Here is a 21375-nt window from a genome sequence, read left to right as displayed (position 1 = left end):
GCAACGTTAGTACTCGGAAGGGTGAGCGCCTGGGAACTCTGGCTGTGTTCATTTTTCGCTTTTTAGTCGCTACTCCTGCCAGCCCTCTTTCCATACCACCTTTCTGTTGTGACAAAGAGACTTCCTTAAGCATTTTAAACGGCCGTAAGAAACGAAACTGCAGCAACTAACTCAGTTTGAAGGAGAATTTGCTAACCAAGTTTGCCAGGAAGTCTTTGAAAACGACAAAACAGTACGAATCGGGCGGTATGCTCCGAAATACGATAGCGCCTATCGTTCTGCAGCGGCGTACAGCTCCAAATTCGATTTGTAATCATACATTGATTCATTTGTCCTCCCGCAGACGTTTCTCGCGCTTGTGCTGTCAAATGGACCGCGACCCGAGCGGCAGCGAGCGGCAGTCGAGCAAAGTCGGGACAAGTCGGGACGGAAGGGGGGACAGGCGAGAATGCACCGCGCAAATTACGCAAATATCTGGAAGCGCGGCGCGTGTCAGGCAGGTGAGGAAGCTTCCGTCGGTCCAGCAGGACACCGCGCGCAGTCCCCCCGCCGCCCGGCCGCGCGCAAGCCCTGCGCCGGATAACAGGAACAAGGCGCGTCGCCAGCCAGTGTCGGAGGCCGCACGCACCAAACGAATGACAGGCGGTGCATCCAGCAGCTGTGTTGTGCGCCTCACCTTGGTTCGGCAGTCGCCTATGAGACGCCGAGGCGAGCGCGCACTCCGCGCCACCTTCGAGGTGGAAAGACATGCTTTGCGTCAAATGTGCCACGGAAAGCGGCGATTGCGTGTGTTGGGAGAAGAGGCGAACGCTTCTTCTGTGGCGCGGCTACAGTGTAATGACGCCAACGGCCATACCATGTTGAATACACCGGTTCTCGTCCGATCACCGAAGTTAAGCAACATCGGGCCCGGTTAGTACTTGGATGGGTGACCGCCTGGGAACACCGGGTGCTGTTGGCTCTATCTCATTTTTTCATTTTTACGTCGCTGCACCTGCCAGCCCTCTTCTCATACTAACTTTCAGGTGTTGACAAAGATGCTTCCACAAGCATTTTAAACTACTGTATCAAACGTAAGATACGAAATTGCAGTAATGGACTCAGTTTGAGCAAGAATGTGCGAAAGAAGAGTGCTAGAACGCCTCGGAAATAACAACACACTACGAATCGACAGATGAGTTTTGAAATACGTCAGGGCCTACTGTTTTGTAGCAGTGCTAAATTCCGCAAAGTAAATAAACAAAAACAAACAAACAAAAAAGAAGAAGAAGAAGAAGAAATAAAATCTTCTGTTCTCGTCCGATCACCGAAGTGAAGCAGCAACGTTAGTACTCGGAAGGGTGAGCGCCTGGGAACTCTGGCTGTGTTCATTTTTCGCTTTTTAGTCGCTACTCCTGCCAGCCCTCTTTCCATACCACCTTTCTGTTGTGACAAAGAGACTTCCTTAAGCATTTTAAACGGCCGTAAGAAACGAAACTGCAGCAACTAACTCAGTTTGAAGGAGAATTTGCTAACCAAGTTTGCCAGGAAGTCTTTGAAAACGACAAAACAGTACGAATCGGGCGGTATGCTCCGAAATACGATAGCGCCTATCGTTCTGCAGCGGCGTACAGCTCCAAATTCGATTTGTAATCATACATTGATTCATTTGTCCTCCCGCAGACGTTTCTCGCGCTTGTGCTGTCAAATGGACCGCGACCCGAGCGGCAGCGAGCGGCAGTCGAGCAAAGTCGGGACAAGTCGGGACGGAAGGGGGGACAGGCGAGAATGCACCGCGCAAATTACGCAAATATCTGGAAGCGCGGCGCGTGTCAGGCAGGTGAGGAAGCTTCCGTCGGTCCAGCAGGACACCGCGCGCAGTCCCCCCGCCGCCCGGCCGCGCGCAAGCCCTGCGCCGGATAACAGGAACAAGGCGCGTCGCCAGCCAGTGTCGGAGGCCGCACGCACCAAACGAATGACAGGCGGTGCATCCAGCAGCTGTGTTGTGCGCCTCACCTTGGTTCGGCAGTCGCCTATGAGACGCCGAGGCGAGCGCGCACTCCGCGCCACCTTCGAGGTGGAAAGACATGCTTTGCGTCAAATGTGCCACGGAAAGCGGCGATTGCGTGTGTTGGGAGAAGAGGCGAACGCTTCTTCTGTGGCGCGGCTACAGTGTAATGACGCCAACGGCCATACCATGTTGAATACACCGGTTCTCGTCCGATCACCGAAGTTAAGCAACATCGGGCCCGGTTAGTACTTGGATGGGTGACCGCCTGGGAACACCGGGTGCTGTTGGCTCTATCTCATTTTTTCATTTTTACGTCGCTGCACCTGCCAGCCCTCTTCTCATACTAACTTTCAGGTGTTGACAAAGATGCTTCCACAAGCATTTTAAACTACTGTATCAAACGTAAGATACGAAATTGCAGTAATGGACTCAGTTTGAGCAAGAATGTGCGAAAGAAGAGTGCTAGAACGCCTCGGAAATAACAACACACTACGAATCGACAGATGAGTTTTGAAATACGTCAGGGCCTACTGTTTTGTAGCAGTGCTAAATTCCGCAAAGTAAATAAACAAAAACAAACAAACAAAAAAGAAGAAGAAGAAGAAATAAAATCTTCTGTTCTCGTCCGATCACCGAAGTGAAGCAGCAACGTTAGTACTCGGAAGGGTGAGCGCCTGGGAACTCTGGCTGTGTTCATTTTTCGCTTTTTAGTCGCTACTCCTGCCAGCCCTCTTTCCATACCACCTTTCTGTTGTGACAAAGAGACTTCCTTAAGCATTTTAAACGGCCGTAAGAAACGAAACTGCAGCAACTAACTCAGTTTGAAGGAGAATTTGCTAACCAAGTTTGCCAGGAAGTCTTTGAAAACGACAAAACAGTACGAATCGGGCGGTATGCTCCGAAATACGATAGCGCCTATCGTTCTGCAGCGGCGTACAGCTCCAAATTCGATTTGTAATCATACATTGATTCATTTGTCCTCCCGCAGACGTTTCTCGCGCTTGTGCTGTCAAATGGACCGCGACCCGAGCGGCAGCGAGCGGCAGTCGAGCAAAGTCGGGACAAGTCGGGACGGAAGGGGGGACAGGCGAGAATGCACCGCGCAAATTACGCAAATATCTGGAAGCGCGGCGCGTGTCAGGCAGGTGAGGAAGCTTCCGTCGGTCCAGCAGGACACCGCGCGCAGTCCCCCCGCCGCCCGGCCGCGCGCAAGCCCTGCGCCGGATAACAGGAACAAGGCGCGTCGCCAGCCAGTGTCGGAGGCCGCACGCACCAAACGAATGACAGGCGGTGCATCCAGCAGCTGTGTTGTGCGCCTCACCTTGGTTCGGCAGTCGCCTATGAGACGCCGAGGCGAGCGCGCACTCCGCGCCACCTTCGAGGTGGAAAGACATGCTTTGCGTCAAATGTGCCACGGAAAGCGGCGATTGCGTGTGTTGGGAGAAGAGGCGAACGCTTCTTCTGTGGCGCGGCTACAGTGTAATGACGCCAACGGCCATACCATGTTGAATACACCGGTTCTCGTCCGATCACCGAAGTTAAGCAACATCGGGCCCGGTTAGTACTTGGATGGGTGACCGCCTGGGAACACCGGGTGCTGTTGGCTCTATCTCATTTTTTCATTTTTACGTCGCTGCACCTGCCAGCCCTCTTCTCATACTAACTTTCAGGTGTTGACAAAGATGCTTCCACAAGCATTTTAAACTACTGTATCAAACGTAAGATACGAAATTGCAGTAATGGACTCAGTTTGAGCAAGAATGTGCGAAAGAAGAGTGCTAGAACGCCTCGGAAATAACAACACACTACGAATCGACAGATGAGTTTTGAAATACGTCAGGGCCTACTGTTTTGTAGCAGTGCTAAATTCCGCAAAGTAAATAAACAAAAACAAACAAACAAAAAAGAAGAAGAAGAAGAAATAAAATCTTCTGTTCTCGTCCGATCACCGAAGTGAAGCAGCAACGTTAGTACTCGGAAGGGTGAGCGCCTGGGAACTCTGGCTGTGTTCATTTTTCGCTTTTTAGTCGCTACTCCTGCCAGCCCTCTTTCCATACCACCTTTCTGTTGTGACAAAGAGACTTCCTTAAGCATTTTAAACGGCCGTAAGAAACGAAACTGCAGCAACTAACTCAGTTTGAAGGAGAATTTGCTAACCAAGTTTGCCAGGAAGTCTTTGAAAACGACAAAACAGTACGAATCGGGCGGTATGCTCCGAAATACGATAGCGCCTATCGTTCTGCAGCGGCGTACAGCTCCAAATTCGATTTGTAATCATACATTGATTCATTTGTCCTCCCGCAGACGTTTCTCGCGCTTGTGCTGTCAAATGGACCGCGACCCGAGCGGCAGCGAGCGGCAGTCGAGCAAAGTCGGGACAAGTCGGGACGGAAGGGGGGACAGGCGAGAATGCACCGCGCAAATTACGCAAATATCTGGAAGCGCGGCGCGTGTCAGGCAGGTGAGGAAGCTTCCGTCGGTCCAGCAGGACACCGCGCGCAGTCCCCCCGCCGCCCGGCCGCGCGCAAGCCCTGCGCCGGATAACAGGAACAAGGCGCGTCGCCAGCCAGTGTCGGAGGCCGCACGCACCAAACGAATGACAGGCGGTGCATCCAGCAGCTGTGTTGTGCGCCTCACCTTGGTTCGGCAGTCGCCTATGAGACGCCGAGGCGAGCGCGCACTCCGCGCCACCTTCGAGGTGGAAAGACATGCTTTGCGTCAAATGTGCCACGGAAAGCGGCGATTGCGTGTGTTGGGAGAAGAGGCGAACGCTTCTTCTGTGGCGCGGCTACAGTGTAATGACGCCAACGGCCATACCATGTTGAATACACCGGTTCTCGTCCGATCACCGAAGTTAAGCAACATCGGGCCCGGTTAGTACTTGGATGGGTGACCGCCTGGGAACACCGGGTGCTGTTGGCTCTATCTCATTTTTTCATTTTTACGTCGCTGCACCTGCCAGCCCTCTTCTCATACTAACTTTCAGGTGTTGACAAAGATGCTTCCACAAGCATTTTAAACTACTGTATCAAACGTAAGATACGAAATTGCAGTAATGGACTCAGTTTGAGCAAGAATGTGCGAAAGAAGAGTGCTAGAACGCCTCGGAAATAACAACACACTACGAATCGACAGATGAGTTTTGAAATACGTCAGGGCCTACTGTTTTGTAGCAGTGCTAAATTCCGCAAAGTAAATAAACAAAAACAAACAAACAAAAAAGAAGAAGAAGAAGAAGAAATAAAATCTTCTGTTCTCGTCCGATCACCGAAGTGAAGCAGCAACGTTAGTACTCGGAAGGGTGAGCGCCTGGGAACTCTGGCTGTGTTCATTTTTCGCTTTTTAGTCGCTACTCCTGCCAGCCCTCTTTCCATACCACCTTTCTGTTGTGACAAAGAGACTTCCTTAAGCATTTTAAACGGCCGTAAGAAACGAAACTGCAGCAACTAACTCAGTTTGAAGGAGAATTTGCTAACCAAGTTTGCCAGGAAGTCTTTGAAAACGACAAAACAGTACGAATCGGGCGGTATGCTCCGAAATACGATAGCGCCTATCGTTCTGCAGCGGCGTACAGCTCCAAATTCGATTTGTAATCATACATTGATTCATTTGTCCTCCCGCAGACGTTTCTCGCGCTTGTGCTGTCAAATGGACCGCGACCCGAGCGGCAGCGAGCGGCAGTCGAGCAAAGTCGGGACAAGTCGGGACGGAAGGGGGGACAGGCGAGAATGCACCGCGCAAATTACGCAAATATCTGGAAGCGCGGCGCGTGTCAGGCAGGTGAGGAAGCTTCCGTCGGTCCAGCAGGACACCGCGCGCAGTCCCCCCGCCGCCCGGCCGCGCGCAAGCCCTGCGCCGGATAACAGGAACAAGGCGCGTCGCCAGCCAGTGTCGGAGGCCGCACGCACCAAACGAATGACAGGCGGTGCATCCAGCAGCTGTGTTGTGCGCCTCACCTTGGTTCGGCAGTCGCCTATGAGACGCCGAGGCGAGCGCGCACTCCGCGCCACCTTCGAGGTGGAAAGACATGCTTTGCGTCAAATGTGCCACGGAAAGCGGCGATTGCGTGTGTTGGGAGAAGAGGCGAACGCTTCTTCTGTGGCGCGGCTACAGTGTAATGACGCCAACGGCCATACCATGTTGAATACACCGGTTCTCGTCCGATCACCGAAGTTAAGCAACATCGGGCCCGGTTAGTACTTGGATGGGTGACCGCCTGGGAACACCGGGTGCTGTTGGCTCTATCTCATTTTTTCATTTTTACGTCGCTGCACCTGCCAGCCCTCTTCTCATACTAACTTTCAGGTGTTGACAAAGATGCTTCCACAAGCATTTTAAACTACTGTATCAAACGTAAGATACGAAATTGCAGTAATGGACTCAGTTTGAGCAAGAATGTGCGAAAGAAGAGTGCTAGAACGCCTCGGAAATAACAACACACTACGAATCGACAGATGAGTTTTGAAATACGTCAGGGCCTACTGTTTTGTAGCAGTGCTAAATTCCGCAAAGTAAATAAACAAAAACAAACAAACAAAAAAGAAGAAGAAGAAGAAATAAAATCTTCTGTTCTCGTCCGATCACCGAAGTGAAGCAGCAACGTTAGTACTCGGAAGGGTGAGCGCCTGGGAACTCTGGCTGTGTTCATTTTTCGCTTTTTAGTCGCTACTCCTGCCAGCCCTCTTTCCATACCACCTTTCTGTTGTGACAAAGAGACTTCCTTAAGCATTTTAAACGGCCGTAAGAAACGAAACTGCAGCAACTAACTCAGTTTGAAGGAGAATTTGCTAACCAAGTTTGCCAGGAAGTCTTTGAAAACGACAAAACAGTACGAATCGGGCGGTATGCTCCGAAATACGATAGCGCCTATCGTTCTGCAGCGGCGTACAGCTCCAAATTCGATTTGTAATCATACATTGATTCATTTGTCCTCCCGCAGACGTTTCTCGCGCTTGTGCTGTCAAATGGACCGCGACCCGAGCGGCAGCGAGCGGCAGTCGAGCAAAGTCGGGACAAGTCGGGACGGAAGGGGGGACAGGCGAGAATGCACCGCGCAAATTACGCAAATATCTGGAAGCGCGGCGCGTGTCAGGCAGGTGAGGAAGCTTCCGTCGGTCCAGCAGGACACCGCGCGCAGTCCCCCCGCCGCCCGGCCGCGCGCAAGCCCTGCGCCGGATAACAGGAACAAGGCGCGTCGCCAGCCAGTGTCGGAGGCCGCACGCACCAAACGAATGACAGGCGGTGCATCCAGCAGCTGTGTTGTGCGCCTCACCTTGGTTCGGCAGTCGCCTATGAGACGCCGAGGCGAGCGCGCACTCCGCGCCACCTTCGAGGTGGAAAGACATGCTTTGCGTCAAATGTGCCACGGAAAGCGGCGATTGCGTGTGTTGGGAGAAGAGGCGAACGCTTCTTCTGTGGCGCGGCTACAGTGTAATGACGCCAACGGCCATACCATGTTGAATACACCGGTTCTCGTCCGATCACCGAAGTTAAGCAACATCGGGCCCGGTTAGTACTTGGATGGGTGACCGCCTGGGAACACCGGGTGCTGTTGGCTCTATCTCATTTTTTCATTTTTACGTCGCTGCACCTGCCAGCCCTCTTCTCATACTAACTTTCAGGTGTTGACAAAGATGCTTCCACAAGCATTTTAAACTACTGTATCAAACGTAAGATACGAAATTGCAGTAATGGACTCAGTTTGAGCAAGAATGTGCGAAAGAAGAGTGCTAGAACGCCTCGGAAATAACAACACACTACGAATCGACAGATGAGTTTTGAAATACGTCAGGGCCTACTGTTTTGTAGCAGTGCTAAATTCCGCAAAGTAAATAAACAAAAACAAACAAACAAAAAAGAAGAAGAAGAAGAAGAAATAAAATCTTCTGTTCTCGTCCGATCACCGAAGTGAAGCAGCAACGTTAGTACTCGGAAGGGTGAGCGCCTGGGAACTCTGGCTGTGTTCATTTTTCGCTTTTTAGTCGCTACTCCTGCCAGCCCTCTTTCCATACCACCTTTCTGTTGTGACAAAGAGACTTCCTTAAGCATTTTAAACGGCCGTAAGAAACGAAACTGCAGCAACTAACTCAGTTTGAAGGAGAATTTGCTAACCAAGTTTGCCAGGAAGTCTTTGAAAACGACAAAACAGTACGAATCGGGCGGTATGCTCCGAAATACGATAGCGCCTATCGTTCTGCAGCGGCGTACAGCTCCAAATTCGATTTGTAATCATACATTGATTCATTTGTCCTCCCGCAGACGTTTCTCGCGCTTGTGCTGTCAAATGGACCGCGACCCGAGCGGCAGCGAGCGGCAGTCGAGCAAAGTCGGGACAAGTCGGGACGGAAGGGGGGACAGGCGAGAATGCACCGCGCAAATTACGCAAATATCTGGAAGCGCGGCGCGTGTCAGGCAGGTGAGGAAGCTTCCGTCGGTCCAGCAGGACACCGCGCGCAGTCCCCCCGCCGCCCGGCCGCGCGCAAGCCCTGCGCCGGATAACAGGAACAAGGCGCGTCGCCAGCCAGTGTCGGAGGCCGCACGCACCAAACGAATGACAGGCGGTGCATCCAGCAGCTGTGTTGTGCGCCTCACCTTGGTTCGGCAGTCGCCTATGAGACGCCGAGGCGAGCGCGCACTCCGCGCCACCTTCGAGGTGGAAAGACATGCTTTGCGTCAAATGTGCCACGGAAAGCGGCGATTGCGTGTGTTGGGAGAAGAGGCGAACGCTTCTTCTGTGGCGCGGCTACAGTGTAATGACGCCAACGGCCATACCATGTTGAATACACCGGTTCTCGTCCGATCACCGAAGTTAAGCAACATCGGGCCCGGTTAGTACTTGGATGGGTGACCGCCTGGGAACACCGGGTGCTGTTGGCTCTATCTCATTTTTTCATTTTTACGTCGCTGCACCTGCCAGCCCTCTTCTCATACTAACTTTCAGGTGTTGACAAAGATGCTTCCACAAGCATTTTAAACTACTGTATCAAACGTAAGATACGAAATTGCAGTAATGGACTCAGTTTGAGCAAGAATGTGCGAAAGAAGAGTGCTAGAACGCCTCGGAAATAACAACACACTACGAATCGACAGATGAGTTTTGAAATACGTCAGGGCCTACTGTTTTGTAGCAGTGCTAAATTCCGCAAAGTAAATAAACAAAAACAAACAAACAAAAAAGAAGAAGAAGAAGAAATAAAATCTTCTGTTCTCGTCCGATCACCGAAGTGAAGCAGCAACGTTAGTACTCGGAAGGGTGAGCGCCTGGGAACTCTGGCTGTGTTCATTTTTCGCTTTTTAGTCGCTACTCCTGCCAGCCCTCTTTCCATACCACCTTTCTGTTGTGACAAAGAGACTTCCTTAAGCATTTTAAACGGCCGTAAGAAACGAAACTGCAGCAACTAACTCAGTTTGAAGGAGAATTTGCTAACCAAGTTTGCCAGGAAGTCTTTGAAAACGACAAAACAGTACGAATCGGGCGGTATGCTCCGAAATACGATAGCGCCTATCGTTCTGCAGCGGCGTACAGCTCCAAATTCGATTTGTAATCATACATTGATTCATTTGTCCTCCCGCAGACGTTTCTCGCGCTTGTGCTGTCAAATGGACCGCGACCCGAGCGGCAGCGAGCGGCAGTCGAGCAAAGTCGGGACAAGTCGGGACGGAAGGGGGGACAGGCGAGAATGCACCGCGCAAATTACGCAAATATCTGGAAGCGCGGCGCGTGTCAGGCAGGTGAGGAAGCTTCCGTCGGTCCAGCAGGACACCGCGCGCAGTCCCCCCGCCGCCCGGCCGCGCGCAAGCCCTGCGCCGGATAACAGGAACAAGGCGCGTCGCCAGCCAGTGTCGGAGGCCGCACGCACCAAACGAATGACAGGCGGTGCATCCAGCAGCTGTGTTGTGCGCCTCACCTTGGTTCGGCAGTCGCCTATGAGACGCCGAGGCGAGCGCGCACTCCGCGCCACCTTCGAGGTGGAAAGACATGCTTTGCGTCAAATGTGCCACGGAAAGCGGCGATTGCGTGTGTTGGGAGAAGAGGCGAACGCTTCTTCTGTGGCGCGGCTACAGTGTAATGACGCCAACGGCCATACCATGTTGAATACACCGGTTCTCGTCCGATCACCGAAGTTAAGCAACATCGGGCCCGGTTAGTACTTGGATGGGTGACCGCCTGGGAACACCGGGTGCTGTTGGCTCTATCTCATTTTTTCATTTTTACGTCGCTGCACCTGCCAGCCCTCTTCTCATACTAACTTTCAGGTGTTGACAAAGATGCTTCCACAAGCATTTTAAACTACTGTATCAAACGTAAGATACGAAATTGCAGTAATGGACTCAGTTTGAGCAAGAATGTGCGAAAGAAGAGTGCTAGAACGCCTCGGAAATAACAACACACTACGAATCGACAGATGAGTTTTGAAATACGTCAGGGCCTACTGTTTTGTAGCAGTGCTAAATTCCGCAAAGTAAATAAACAAAAACAAACAAACAAAAAAGAAGAAGAAGAAGAAATAAAATCTTCTGTTCTCGTCCGATCACCGAAGTGAAGCAGCAACGTTAGTACTCGGAAGGGTGAGCGCCTGGGAACTCTGGCTGTGTTCATTTTTCGCTTTTTAGTCGCTACTCCTGCCAGCCCTCTTTCCATACCACCTTTCTGTTGTGACAAAGAGACTTCCTTAAGCATTTTAAACGGCCGTAAGAAACGAAACTGCAGCAACTAACTCAGTTTGAAGGAGAATTTGCTAACCAAGTTTGCCAGGAAGTCTTTGAAAACGACAAAACAGTACGAATCGGGCGGTATGCTCCGAAATACGATAGCGCCTATCGTTCTGCAGCGGCGTACAGCTCCAAATTCGATTTGTAATCATACATTGATTCATTTGTCCTCCCGCAGACGTTTCTCGCGCTTGTGCTGTCAAATGGACCGCGACCCGAGCGGCAGCGAGCGGCAGTCGAGCAAAGTCGGGACAAGTCGGGACGGAAGGGGGGACAGGCGAGAATGCACCGCGCAAATTACGCAAATATCTGGAAGCGCGGCGCGTGTCAGGCAGGTGAGGAAGCTTCCGTCGGTCCAGCAGGACACCGCGCGCAGTCCCCCCGCCGCCCGGCCGCGCGCAAGCCCTGCGCCGGATAACAGGAACAAGGCGCGTCGCCAGCCAGTGTCGGAGGCCGCACGCACCAAACGAATGACAGGCGGTGCATCCAGCAGCTGTGTTGTGCGCCTCACCTTGGTTCGGCAGTCGCCTATGAGACGCCGAGGCGAGCGCGCACTCCGCGCCACCTTCGAGGTGGAAAGACATGCTTTGCGTCAAATGTGCCACGGAAAGCGGCGATTGCGTGTGTTGGGAGAAGAGGCGAACGCTTCTTCTGTGGCGCGGCTACAGTGTAATGACGCCAACGGCCATACCATGTTGAATACACCGGTTCTCGTCCGATCACCGAAGTTAAGCAACATCGGGCCCGGTTAGTACTTGGATGGGTGACCGCCTGGGAACACCGGGTGCTGTTGGCTCTATCTCATTTTTTCATTTTTACGTCGCTGCACCTGCCAGCCCTCTTCTCATACTAACTTTCAGGTGTTGACAAAGATGCTTCCACAAGCATTTTAAACTACTGTATCAAACGTAAGATACGAAATTGCAGTAATGGACTCAGTTTGAGCAAGAATGTGCGAAAGAAGAGTGCTAGAACGCCTCGGAAATAACAACACACTACGAATCGACAGATGAGTTTTGAAATACGTCAGGGCCTACTGTTTTGTAGCAGTGCTAAATTCCGCAAAGTAAATAAACAAAAACAAACAAACAAAAAAGAAGAAGAAGAAGAAATAAAATCTTCTGTTCTCGTCCGATCACCGAAGTGAAGCAGCAACGTTAGTACTCGGAAGGGTGAGCGCCTGGGAACTCTGGCTGTGTTCATTTTTCGCTTTTTAGTCGCTACTCCTGCCAGCCCTCTTTCCATACCACCTTTCTGTTGTGACAAAGAGACTTCCTTAAGCATTTTAAACGGCCGTAAGAAACGAAACTGCAGCAACTAACTCAGTTTGAAGGAGAATTTGCTAACCAAGTTTGCCAGGAAGTCTTTGAAAACGACAAAACAGTACGAATCGGGCGGTATGCTCCGAAATACGATAGCGCCTATCGTTCTGCAGCGGCGTACAGCTCCAAATTCGATTTGTAATCATACATTGATTCATTTGTCCTCCCGCAGACGTTTCTCGCGCTTGTGCTGTCAAATGGACCGCGACCCGAGCGGCAGCGAGCGGCAGTCGAGCAAAGTCGGGACAAGTCGGGACGGAAGGGGGGACAGGCGAGAATGCACCGCGCAAATTACGCAAATATCTGGAAGCGCGGCGCGTGTCAGGCAGGTGAGGAAGCTTCCGTCGGTCCAGCAGGACACCGCGCGCAGTCCCCCCGCCGCCCGGCCGCGCGCAAGCCCTGCGCCGGATAACAGGAACAAGGCGCGTCGCCAGCCAGTGTCGGAGGCCGCACGCACCAAACGAATGACAGGCGGTGCATCCAGCAGCTGTGTTGTGCGCCTCACCTTGGTTCGGCAGTCGCCTATGAGACGCCGAGGCGAGCGCGCACTCCGCGCCACCTTCGAGGTGGAAAGACATGCTTTGCGTCAAATGTGCCACGGAAAGCGGCGATTGCGTGTGTTGGGAGAAGAGGCGAACGCTTCTTCTGTGGCGCGGCTACAGTGTAATGACGCCAACGGCCATACCATGTTGAATACACCGGTTCTCGTCCGATCACCGAAGTTAAGCAACATCGGGCCCGGTTAGTACTTGGATGGGTGACCGCCTGGGAACACCGGGTGCTGTTGGCTCTATCTCATTTTTTCATTTTTACGTCGCTGCACCTGCCAGCCCTCTTCTCATACTAACTTTCAGGTGTTGACAAAGATGCTTCCACAAGCATTTTAAACTACTGTATCAAACGTAAGATACGAAATTGCAGTAATGGACTCAGTTTGAGCAAGAATGTGCGAAAGAAGAGTGCTAGAACGCCTCGGAAATAACAACACACTACGAATCGACAGATGAGTTTTGAAATACGTCAGGGCCTACTGTTTTGTAGCAGTGCTAAATTCCGCAAAGTAAATAAACAAAAACAAACAAACAAAAAAGAAGAAGAAGAAGAAGAAATAAAATCTTCTGTTCTCGTCCGATCACCGAAGTGAAGCAGCAACGTTAGTACTCGGAAGGGTGAGCGCCTGGGAACTCTGGCTGTGTTCATTTTTCGCTTTTTAGTCGCTACTCCTGCCAGCCCTCTTTCCATACCACCTTTCTGTTGTGACAAAGAGACTTCCTTAAGCATTTTAAACGGCCGTAAGAAACGAAACTGCAGCAACTAACTCAGTTTGAAGGAGAATTTGCTAACCAAGTTTGCCAGGAAGTCTTTGAAAACGACAAAACAGTACGAATCGGGCGGTATGCTCCGAAATACGATAGCGCCTATCGTTCTGCAGCGGCGTACAGCTCCAAATTCGATTTGTAATCATACATTGATTCATTTGTCCTCCCGCAGACGTTTCTCGCGCTTGTGCTGTCAAATGGACCGCGACCCGAGCGGCAGCGAGCGGCAGTCGAGCAAAGTCGGGACAAGTCGGGACGGAAGGGGGGACAGGCGAGAATGCACCGCGCAAATTACGCAAATATCTGGAAGCGCGGCGCGTGTCAGGCAGGTGAGGAAGCTTCCGTCGGTCCAGCAGGACACCGCGCGCAGTCCCCCCGCCGCCCGGCCGCGCGCAAGCCCTGCGCCGGATAACAGGAACAAGGCGCGTCGCCAGCCAGTGTCGGAGGCCGCACGCACCAAACGAATGACAGGCGGTGCATCCAGCAGCTGTGTTGTGCGCCTCACCTTGGTTCGGCAGTCGCCTATGAGACGCCGAGGCGAGCGCGCACTCCGCGCCACCTTCGAGGTGGAAAGACATGCTTTGCGTCAAATGTGCCACGGAAAGCGGCGATTGCGTGTGTTGGGAGAAGAGGCGAACGCTTCTTCTGTGGCGCGGCTACAGTGTAATGACGCCAACGGCCATACCATGTTGAATACACCGGTTCTCGTCCGATCACCGAAGTTAAGCAACATCGGGCCCGGTTAGTACTTGGATGGGTGACCGCCTGGGAACACCGGGTGCTGTTGGCTCTATCTCATTTTTTCATTTTTACGTCGCTGCACCTGCCAGCCCTCTTCTCATACTAACTTTCAGGTGTTGACAAAGATGCTTCCACAAGCATTTTAAACTACTGTATCAAACGTAAGATACGAAATTGCAGTAATGGACTCAGTTTGAGCAAGAATGTGCGAAAGAAGAGTGCTAGAACGCCTCGGAAATAACAACACACTACGAATCGACAGATGAGTTTTGAAATACGTCAGGGCCTACTGTTTTGTAGCAGTGCTAAATTCCGCAAAGTAAATAAACAAAAACAAACAAACAAAAAAGAAGAAGAAGAAGAAATAAAATCTTCTGTTCTCGTCCGATCACCGAAGTGAAGCAGCAACGTTAGTACTCGGAAGGGTGAGCGCCTGGGAACTCTGGCTGTGTTCATTTTTCGCTTTTTAGTCGCTACTCCTGCCAGCCCTCTTTCCATACCACCTTTCTGTTGTGACAAAGAGACTTCCTTAAGCATTTTAAACGGCCGTAAGAAACGAAACTGCAGCAACTAACTCAGTTTGAAGGAGAATTTGCTAACCAAGTTTGCCAGGAAGTCTTTGAAAACGACAAAACAGTACGAATCGGGCGGTATGCTCCGAAATACGATAGCGCCTATCGTTCTGCAGCGGCGTACAGCTCCAAATTCGATTTGTAATCATACATTGATTCATTTGTCCTCCCGCAGACGTTTCTCGCGCTTGTGCTGTCAAATGGACCGCGACCCGAGCGGCAGCGAGCGGCAGTCGAGCAAAGTCGGGACAAGTCGGGACGGAAGGGGGGACAGGCGAGAATGCACCGCGCAAATTACGCAAATATCTGGAAGCGCGGCGCGTGTCAGGCAGGTGAGGAAGCTTCCGTCGGTCCAGCAGGACACCGCGCGCAGTCCCCCCGCCGCCCGGCCGCGCGCAAGCCCTGCGCCGGATAACAGGAACAAGGCGCGTCGCCAGCCAGTGTCGGAGGCCGCACGCACCAAACGAATGACAGGCGGTGCATCCAGCAGCTGTGTTGTGCGCCTCACCTTGGTTCGGCAGTCGCCTATGAGACGCCGAGGCGAGCGCGCACTCCGCGCCACCTTCGAGGTGGAAAGACATGCTTTGCGTCAAATGTGCCACGGAAAGCGGCGATTGCGTGTGTTGGGAGAAGAGGCGAACGCTTCTTCTGTGGCGCGGCTACAGTGTAATGACGCCAACGGCCATACCATGTTGAATACACCGGTTCTCGTCCGATCACCGAAGTTAAGCAACATCGGGCCCGGTTAGTACTTGGATGGGTGACCGCCTGGGAACACCGGGTGCTCTCTCTCACTCTGTCTCTCTGTCTATCTGTCTCTCTCCCTACCCCGCTCTCGCTCTCTTCCTCTCAACCACAATCTCGTGGACACCTTCGCTATATAAATATATTAATATTCATTCATACATATTTGTCATTGTCCTTTGCCTCCTAGATGTAAGCCTAGCCAGTAAGACAACTCTAATAATAGTTACATGCCACATAATGGCACCACTCCAAAAACTCTACCTAAAGTCTAGAACTTAGAAGTATCTGAATTAAAGCCATAAAATTAACAAAAATGCAAAATAAACAGGAAAAATGAAATATTTTTGCTCCACTGACTTACAATTCAGTGCAACAGTATAAATCAACCTGCAAAAGCACAAAATATAAAGAAACAGACAATACCAACAAAGTTACTTATCAGAAAAGAAAAGAAAAAGACTCGATAACCATCAGAAATTGAAATTGAAAATACCATGGAATCTCATGACTGTATCTGTTAATTTGTAAATAAAAGTTTATTACGTTTAAAAAAAAAAAAAAAAAGGTGCTGTTGGCTCTATCTCATTTTTTCATTTTTACGTCGCTGCACCTGCCAGCCCTCTTCTCATACTAACTTTCAGGTGTTGACAAAGATGCTTCCACAAGCATTTTAAACTACTGTATCAAACGTAAGATACGAAATTGCAGTAATGGACTCAGTTTGAGCAAGAATGTGCGAAAGAAGAGTGCTAGAACGCCTCGGAAATAACAACACACTACGAATCGACAGATGAGTTTTGAAATACGTCAGGGCCTACTGTTTTGTAGCAGTGCTAAATTCCGCAAAGTAAATAAACAAAAACAAACAAACAAAAAAGAAGAAGAAGAAGAAGAAATAAAATCTTCTGTTCTCGTCCGATCACCGAAGTGAAGCAGCAACGTTAGTACTCGGAAGGGTGAGCGCCTGGGAACTCTGGCTGTGTTCATTTTTCGCTTTTTAGTCGCTACTCCTGCCAGCCCTCTTTCCATACCACCTTTCTGTTGTGACAAAGAGACTTCCTTAAGCATTTTAAACGGCCGTAAGAAACGAAACTGCAGCAACTAACTCAGTTTGAAGGAGAATTTGCTAACCAAGTTTGCCAGGAAGTCTTTGAAAACGACAAAACAGTACGAATCGGGCGGTATGCTCCGAAATACGATAGCGCCTATCGTTCTGCAGCGGCGTACAGCTCCAAATTCGATTTGTAATCATACATTGATTCATTTGTCCTCCCGCAGACGTTTCTCGCGCTTGTGCTGTCAAATGGACCGCGACCCGAGCGGCAGCGAGCGGCAGTCGAGCAAAGTCGGGACAAGTCGGGACGGAAGGGGGGACAGGCGAGAATGCACCGCGCAAATTACGCAAATATCTGGAAGCGCGGCGCGTGTCAGGCAGGTGAGGAAGCTTCCGTCGGTCCAGCAGGACACCGCGCGCAGTCCCCCCGCCGCCCGGCCGCGCGCAAGCCCTGCGCCGGATAACAGGAACAAGGCGCGTCGCCAGCCAGTGTCGGAGGCCGCACGCACCAAACGAATGACAGGCGGTGCATCCAGCAGCTGTGTTGTGCGCCTCACCTTGGTTCGGCAGTCGCCTATGAGACGCCGAGGCGAGCGCGCACTCCGCGCCACCTTCGAGGTGGAAAGACATGCTTTGCGTCAAATGTGCCACGGAAAGCGGCGATTGCGTGTGTTGGGAGAAGAGGCGAACGCTTCTTCTGTGGCGCGGCTACAGTGTAATGACGCCAACGGCCATACCATGTTGAATACACCGGTTCTCGTCCGATCACCGAAGTTAAGCAACATCGGGCCCGGTTAGTACTTGGATGGGTGACCGCCTGGGAACACCGGGTGCTGTTGGCTCTATCTCATTTTTTCATTTTTACGTCGCTGCACCTGCCAGCCCTCTTCTCATACTAACTTTCAGGTGTTGACAAAGATGCTTCCACAAGCATTTTAAACTACTGTATCAAACGTAAGATACGAAATTGCAGTAATGGACTCAGTTTGAGCAAGAATGTGCGAAAGAAGAGTGCTAGAACGCCTCGGAAATAACAACACACTACGAATCGACAGATGAGTTTTGAAATACGTCAGGGCCTACTGTTTTGTAGCAGTGCTAAATTCCGCAAAGTAAATAAACAAAAACAAACAAACAAAAAAGAAGAAGAAGAAGAAATAAAATCTTCTGTTCTCGTCCGATCACCGAAGTGAAGCAGCAACGTTAGTACTCGGAAGGGTGAGCGCCTGGGAACTCTGGCTGTGTTCATTTTTCGCTTTTTAGTCGCTACTCCTGCCAGCCCTCTTTCCATACCACCTTTCTGTTGTGACAAAGAGACTTCCTTAAGCATTTTAAACGGCCGTAAGAAACGAAACTGCAGCAACTAACTCAGTTTGAAGGAGAATTTGCTAACCAAGTTTGCCAGGAAGTCTTTGAAAACGACAAAACAGTACGAATCGGGCGGTATGCTCCGAAATACGATAGCGCCTATCGTTCTGCAGCGGCGTACAGCTCCAAATTCGATTTGTAATCATACATTGATTCATTTGTCCTCCCGCAGACGTTTCTCGCGCTTGTGCTGTCAAATGGACCGCGACCCGAGCGGCAGCGAGCGGCAGTCGAGCAAAGTCGGGACAAGTCGGGACGGAAGGGGGGACAGGCGAGAATGCACCGCGCAAATTACGCAAATATCTGGAAGCGCGGCGCGTGTCAGGCAGGTGAGGAAGCTTCCGTCGGTCCAGCAGGACACCGCGCGCAGTCCCCCCGCCGCCCGGCCGCGCGCAAGCCCTGCGCCGGATAACAGGAACAAGGCGCGTCGCCAGCCAGTGTCGGAGGCCGCACGCACCAAACGAATGACAGGCGGTGCATCCAGCAGCTGTGTTGTGCGCCTCACCTTGGTTCGGCAGTCGCCTATGAGACGCCGAGGCGAGCGCGCACTCCGCGCCACCTTCGAGGTGGAAAGACATGCTTTGCGTCAAATGTGCCACGGAAAGCGGCGATTGCGTGTGTTGGGAGAAGAGGCGAACGCTTCTTCTGTGGCGCGGCTACAGTGTAATGACGCCAACGGCCATACCATGTTGAATACACCGGTTCTCGTCCGATCACCGAAGTTAAGCAACATCGGGCCCGGTTAGTACTTGGATGGGTGACCGCCTGGGAACACCGGGTGCTGTTGGCTCTATCTCATTTTTTCATTTTTACGTCGCTGCACCTGCCAGCCCTCTTCTCATACTAACTTTCAGGTGTTGACAAAGATGCTTCCACAAGCATTTTAAACTACTGTATCAAACGTAAGATACGAAATTGCAGTAATGGACTCAGTTTGAGCAAGAATGTGCGAAAGAAGAGTGCTAGAACGCCTCGGAAATAACAACACACTACGAATCGACAGATGAGTTTTGAAATACGTCAGGGCCTACTGTTTTGTAGCAGTGCTAAATTCCGCAAAGTAAATAAACAAAAACAAACAAACAAAAAAGAAGAAGAAGAAGAAATAAAATCTTCTGTTCTCGTCCGATCACCGAAGTGAAGCAGCAACGTTAGTACTCGGAAGGGTGAGCGCCTGGGAACTCTGGCTGTGTTCATTTTTCGCTTTTTAGTCGCTACTCCTGCCAGCCCTCTTTCCATACCACCTTTCTGTTGTGACAAAGAGACTTCCTTAAGCATTTTAAACGGCCGTAAGAAACGAAACTGCAGCAACTAACTCAGTTTGAAGGAGAATTTGCTAACCAAGTTTGCCAGGAAGTCTTTGAAAACGACAAAACAGTACGAATCGGGCGGTATGCTCCGAAATACGATAGCGCCTATCGTTCTGCAGCGGCGTACAGCTCCAAATTCGATTTGTAATCATACATTGATTCATTTGTCCTCCCGCAGACGTTTCTCGCGCTTGTGCTGTCAAATGGACCGCGACCCGAGCGGCAGCGAGCGGCAGTCGAGCAAAGTCGGGACAAGTCGGGACGGAAGGGGGGACAGGCGAGAATGCACCGCGCAAATTACGCAAATATCTGGAAGCGCGGCGCGTGTCAGGCAGGTGAGGAAGCTTCCGTCGGTCCAGCAGGACACCGCGCGCAGTCCCCCCGCCGCCCGGCCGCGCGCAAGCCCTGCGCCGGATAACAGGAACAAGGCGCGTCGCCAGCCAGTGTCGGAGGCCGCACGCACCAAACGAATGACAGGCGGTGCATCCAGCAGCTGTGTTGTGCGCCTCACCTTGGTTCGGCAGTCGCCTATGAGACGCCGAGGCGAGCGCGCACTCCGCGCCACCTTCGAGGTGGAAAGACATGCTTTGCGTCAAATGTGCCACGGAAAGCGGCGATTGCGTGTGTTGGGAGAAGAGGCGAACGCTTCTTCTGTGGCGCGGCTACAGTGTAATGACGCCAACGGCCATACCATGTTGAATACACCGGTTCTCGTCCGATCACCGAAGTTAAGCAACATCGGGCCCGGTTAGTACTTGGATGGGTGACCGCCTGGGAACACCGGGTGCTGTTGGCTCTATCTCATTTTTTCATTTTTACGTCGCTGCACCTGCCAGCCCTCTTCTCATACTAACTTTCAGGTGTTGACAAAGATGCTTCCACAAGCATTTTAAACTACTGTATCAAACGTAAGATACGAAATTGCAGTAATGGACTCAGTTTGAGCAAGAATGTGCGAAAGAAGAGTGCTAGAACGCCTCGGAAATAACAACACACTACGAATCGACAGATGAGTTTTGAAATACGTCAGGGCCTACTGTTTTGTAGCAGTGCTAAATTCCGCAAAGTAAATAAACAAAAACAAACAAACAAAAAAGAAGAAGAAGAAGAAATAAAATCTTCTGTTCTCGTCCGATCACCGAAGTGAAGCAGCAACGTTAGTACTCGGAAGGGTGAGCGCCTGGGAACTCTGGCTGTGTTCATTTTTCGCTTTTTAGTCGCTACTCCTGCCAGCCCTCTTTCCATACCACCTTTCTGTTGTGACAAAGAGACTTCCTTAAGCATTTTAAACGGCCGTAAGAAACGAAACTGCAGCAACTAACTCAGTTTGAAGGAGAATTTGCTAACCAAGTTTGCCAGGAAGTCTTTGAAAACGACAAAACAGTACGAATCGGGCGGTATGCTCCGAAATACGATAGCGCCTATCGTTCTGCAGCGGCGTACAGCTCCAAATTCGATTTGTAATCATACATTGATTCATTTGTCCTCCCGCAGACGTTTCTCGCGCTTGTGCTGTCAAATGGACCGCGACCCGAGCGGCAGCGAGCGGCAGTCGAGCAAAGTCGGGACAAGTCGGGACGGAAGGGGGGACAGGCGAGAATGCACCGCGCAAATTACGCAAATATCTGGAAGCGCGGCGCGTGTCAGGCAGGTGAGGAAGCTTCCGTCGGTCCAGCAGGACACCGCGCGCAGTCCCCCCGCCGCCCGGCCGCGCGCAAGCCCTGCGCCGGATAACAGGAACAAGGCGCGTCGCCAGCCAGTGTCGGAGGCCGCACGCACCAAACGAATGACAGGCGGTGCATCCAGCAGCTGTGTTGTGCGCCTCACCTTGGTTCGGCAGTCGCCTATGAGACGCCGAGGCGAGCGCGCACTCCGCGCCACCTTCGAGGTGGAAAGACATGCTTTGCGTCAAATGTGCCACGGAAAGCGGCGATTGCGTGTGTTGGGAGAAGAGGCGAACGCTTCTTCTGTGGCGCGGCTACAGTGTAATGACGCCAACGGCCATACCATGTTGAATACACCGGTTCTCGTCCGATCACCGAAGTTAAGCAACATCGGGCCCGGTTAGTACTTGGATGGGTGACCGCCTGGGAACACCGGGTGCTGTTGGCTCTATCTCATTTTTTCATTTTTACGTCGCTGCACCTGCCAGCCCTCTTCTCATACTAACTTTCAGGTGTTGACAAAGATGCTTCCACAAGCATTTTAAACTACTGTATCAAACGTAAGATACGAAATTG

At 51.5% G+C, this 21375-nt stretch overlaps 16 non-coding genes across 16 annotated transcripts; all 16 read left to right on the top strand.

Annotated features, from left to right (window-relative positions):
- Nucleotides 1-842: 842 nt before the first annotated feature.
- On the top strand, nucleotides 843-961 carry LOC124614616. The gene has a single exon (XR_006979757.1). It is a non-coding gene; the product is annotated as a 5S ribosomal RNA (ribosomal RNA).
- Nucleotides 962-2161: 1200 nt separating this feature from the next.
- LOC124614604 lies at nucleotides 2162-2280 on the top strand. Its single transcript, XR_006979756.1, has one exon. It is a non-coding gene; the product is annotated as a 5S ribosomal RNA (ribosomal RNA).
- A 1197-nt stretch (nucleotides 2281-3477) lies between these two features.
- LOC124614593 lies at nucleotides 3478-3596 on the top strand. The gene has a single exon (XR_006979755.1). It is a non-coding gene; the product is annotated as a 5S ribosomal RNA (ribosomal RNA).
- Nucleotides 3597-4793: 1197 nt separating this feature from the next.
- On the top strand, nucleotides 4794-4912 carry LOC124614582. The gene has a single exon (XR_006979754.1). It is a non-coding gene; the product is annotated as a 5S ribosomal RNA (ribosomal RNA).
- Nucleotides 4913-6112: 1200 nt separating this feature from the next.
- On the top strand, nucleotides 6113-6231 carry LOC124614571. Its single transcript, XR_006979753.1, has one exon. It is a non-coding gene; the product is annotated as a 5S ribosomal RNA (ribosomal RNA).
- Nucleotides 6232-7428: 1197 nt separating this feature from the next.
- Nucleotides 7429-7547, top strand: LOC124614559. The gene has a single exon (XR_006979752.1). It is a non-coding gene; the product is annotated as a 5S ribosomal RNA (ribosomal RNA).
- Nucleotides 7548-8747: 1200 nt separating this feature from the next.
- LOC124614547 lies at nucleotides 8748-8866 on the top strand. The gene has a single exon (XR_006979751.1). It is a non-coding gene; the product is annotated as a 5S ribosomal RNA (ribosomal RNA).
- Nucleotides 8867-10063: 1197 nt separating this feature from the next.
- Nucleotides 10064-10182, top strand: LOC124614536. The gene has a single exon (XR_006979750.1). It is a non-coding gene; the product is annotated as a 5S ribosomal RNA (ribosomal RNA).
- A 1197-nt stretch (nucleotides 10183-11379) lies between these two features.
- Nucleotides 11380-11498, top strand: LOC124614487. Its single transcript, XR_006979728.1, has one exon. It is a non-coding gene; the product is annotated as a 5S ribosomal RNA (ribosomal RNA).
- A 1197-nt stretch (nucleotides 11499-12695) lies between these two features.
- Nucleotides 12696-12814, top strand: LOC124614475. The gene has a single exon (XR_006979726.1). It is a non-coding gene; the product is annotated as a 5S ribosomal RNA (ribosomal RNA).
- Nucleotides 12815-14014: 1200 nt separating this feature from the next.
- Nucleotides 14015-14133, top strand: LOC124614464. The gene has a single exon (XR_006979725.1). It is a non-coding gene; the product is annotated as a 5S ribosomal RNA (ribosomal RNA).
- Nucleotides 14134-15330: 1197 nt separating this feature from the next.
- Nucleotides 15331-15449, top strand: LOC124614106. The gene has a single exon (XR_006979694.1). It is a non-coding gene; the product is annotated as a 5S ribosomal RNA (ribosomal RNA).
- A 1731-nt stretch (nucleotides 15450-17180) lies between these two features.
- Nucleotides 17181-17299, top strand: LOC124614452. Its single transcript, XR_006979724.1, has one exon. It is a non-coding gene; the product is annotated as a 5S ribosomal RNA (ribosomal RNA).
- A 1197-nt stretch (nucleotides 17300-18496) lies between these two features.
- Nucleotides 18497-18615, top strand: LOC124614441. The gene has a single exon (XR_006979723.1). It is a non-coding gene; the product is annotated as a 5S ribosomal RNA (ribosomal RNA).
- Nucleotides 18616-19812: 1197 nt separating this feature from the next.
- Nucleotides 19813-19931, top strand: LOC124614429. Its single transcript, XR_006979722.1, has one exon. It is a non-coding gene; the product is annotated as a 5S ribosomal RNA (ribosomal RNA).
- A 1197-nt stretch (nucleotides 19932-21128) lies between these two features.
- Nucleotides 21129-21247, top strand: LOC124614418. The gene has a single exon (XR_006979721.1). It is a non-coding gene; the product is annotated as a 5S ribosomal RNA (ribosomal RNA).
- Nucleotides 21248-21375: the final 128 nt, after the last annotated feature.

Source organism: Schistocerca americana, chromosome 4 (genome assembly GCF_021461395.2).
Source record: "Schistocerca americana isolate TAMUIC-IGC-003095 chromosome 4, iqSchAmer2.1, whole genome shotgun sequence".
Lineage (NCBI taxonomy): Eukaryota > Metazoa > Arthropoda > Insecta > Orthoptera > Acrididae > Schistocerca > Schistocerca americana.
This window is presented reverse-complemented; position numbering and strand designations above follow the sequence as displayed.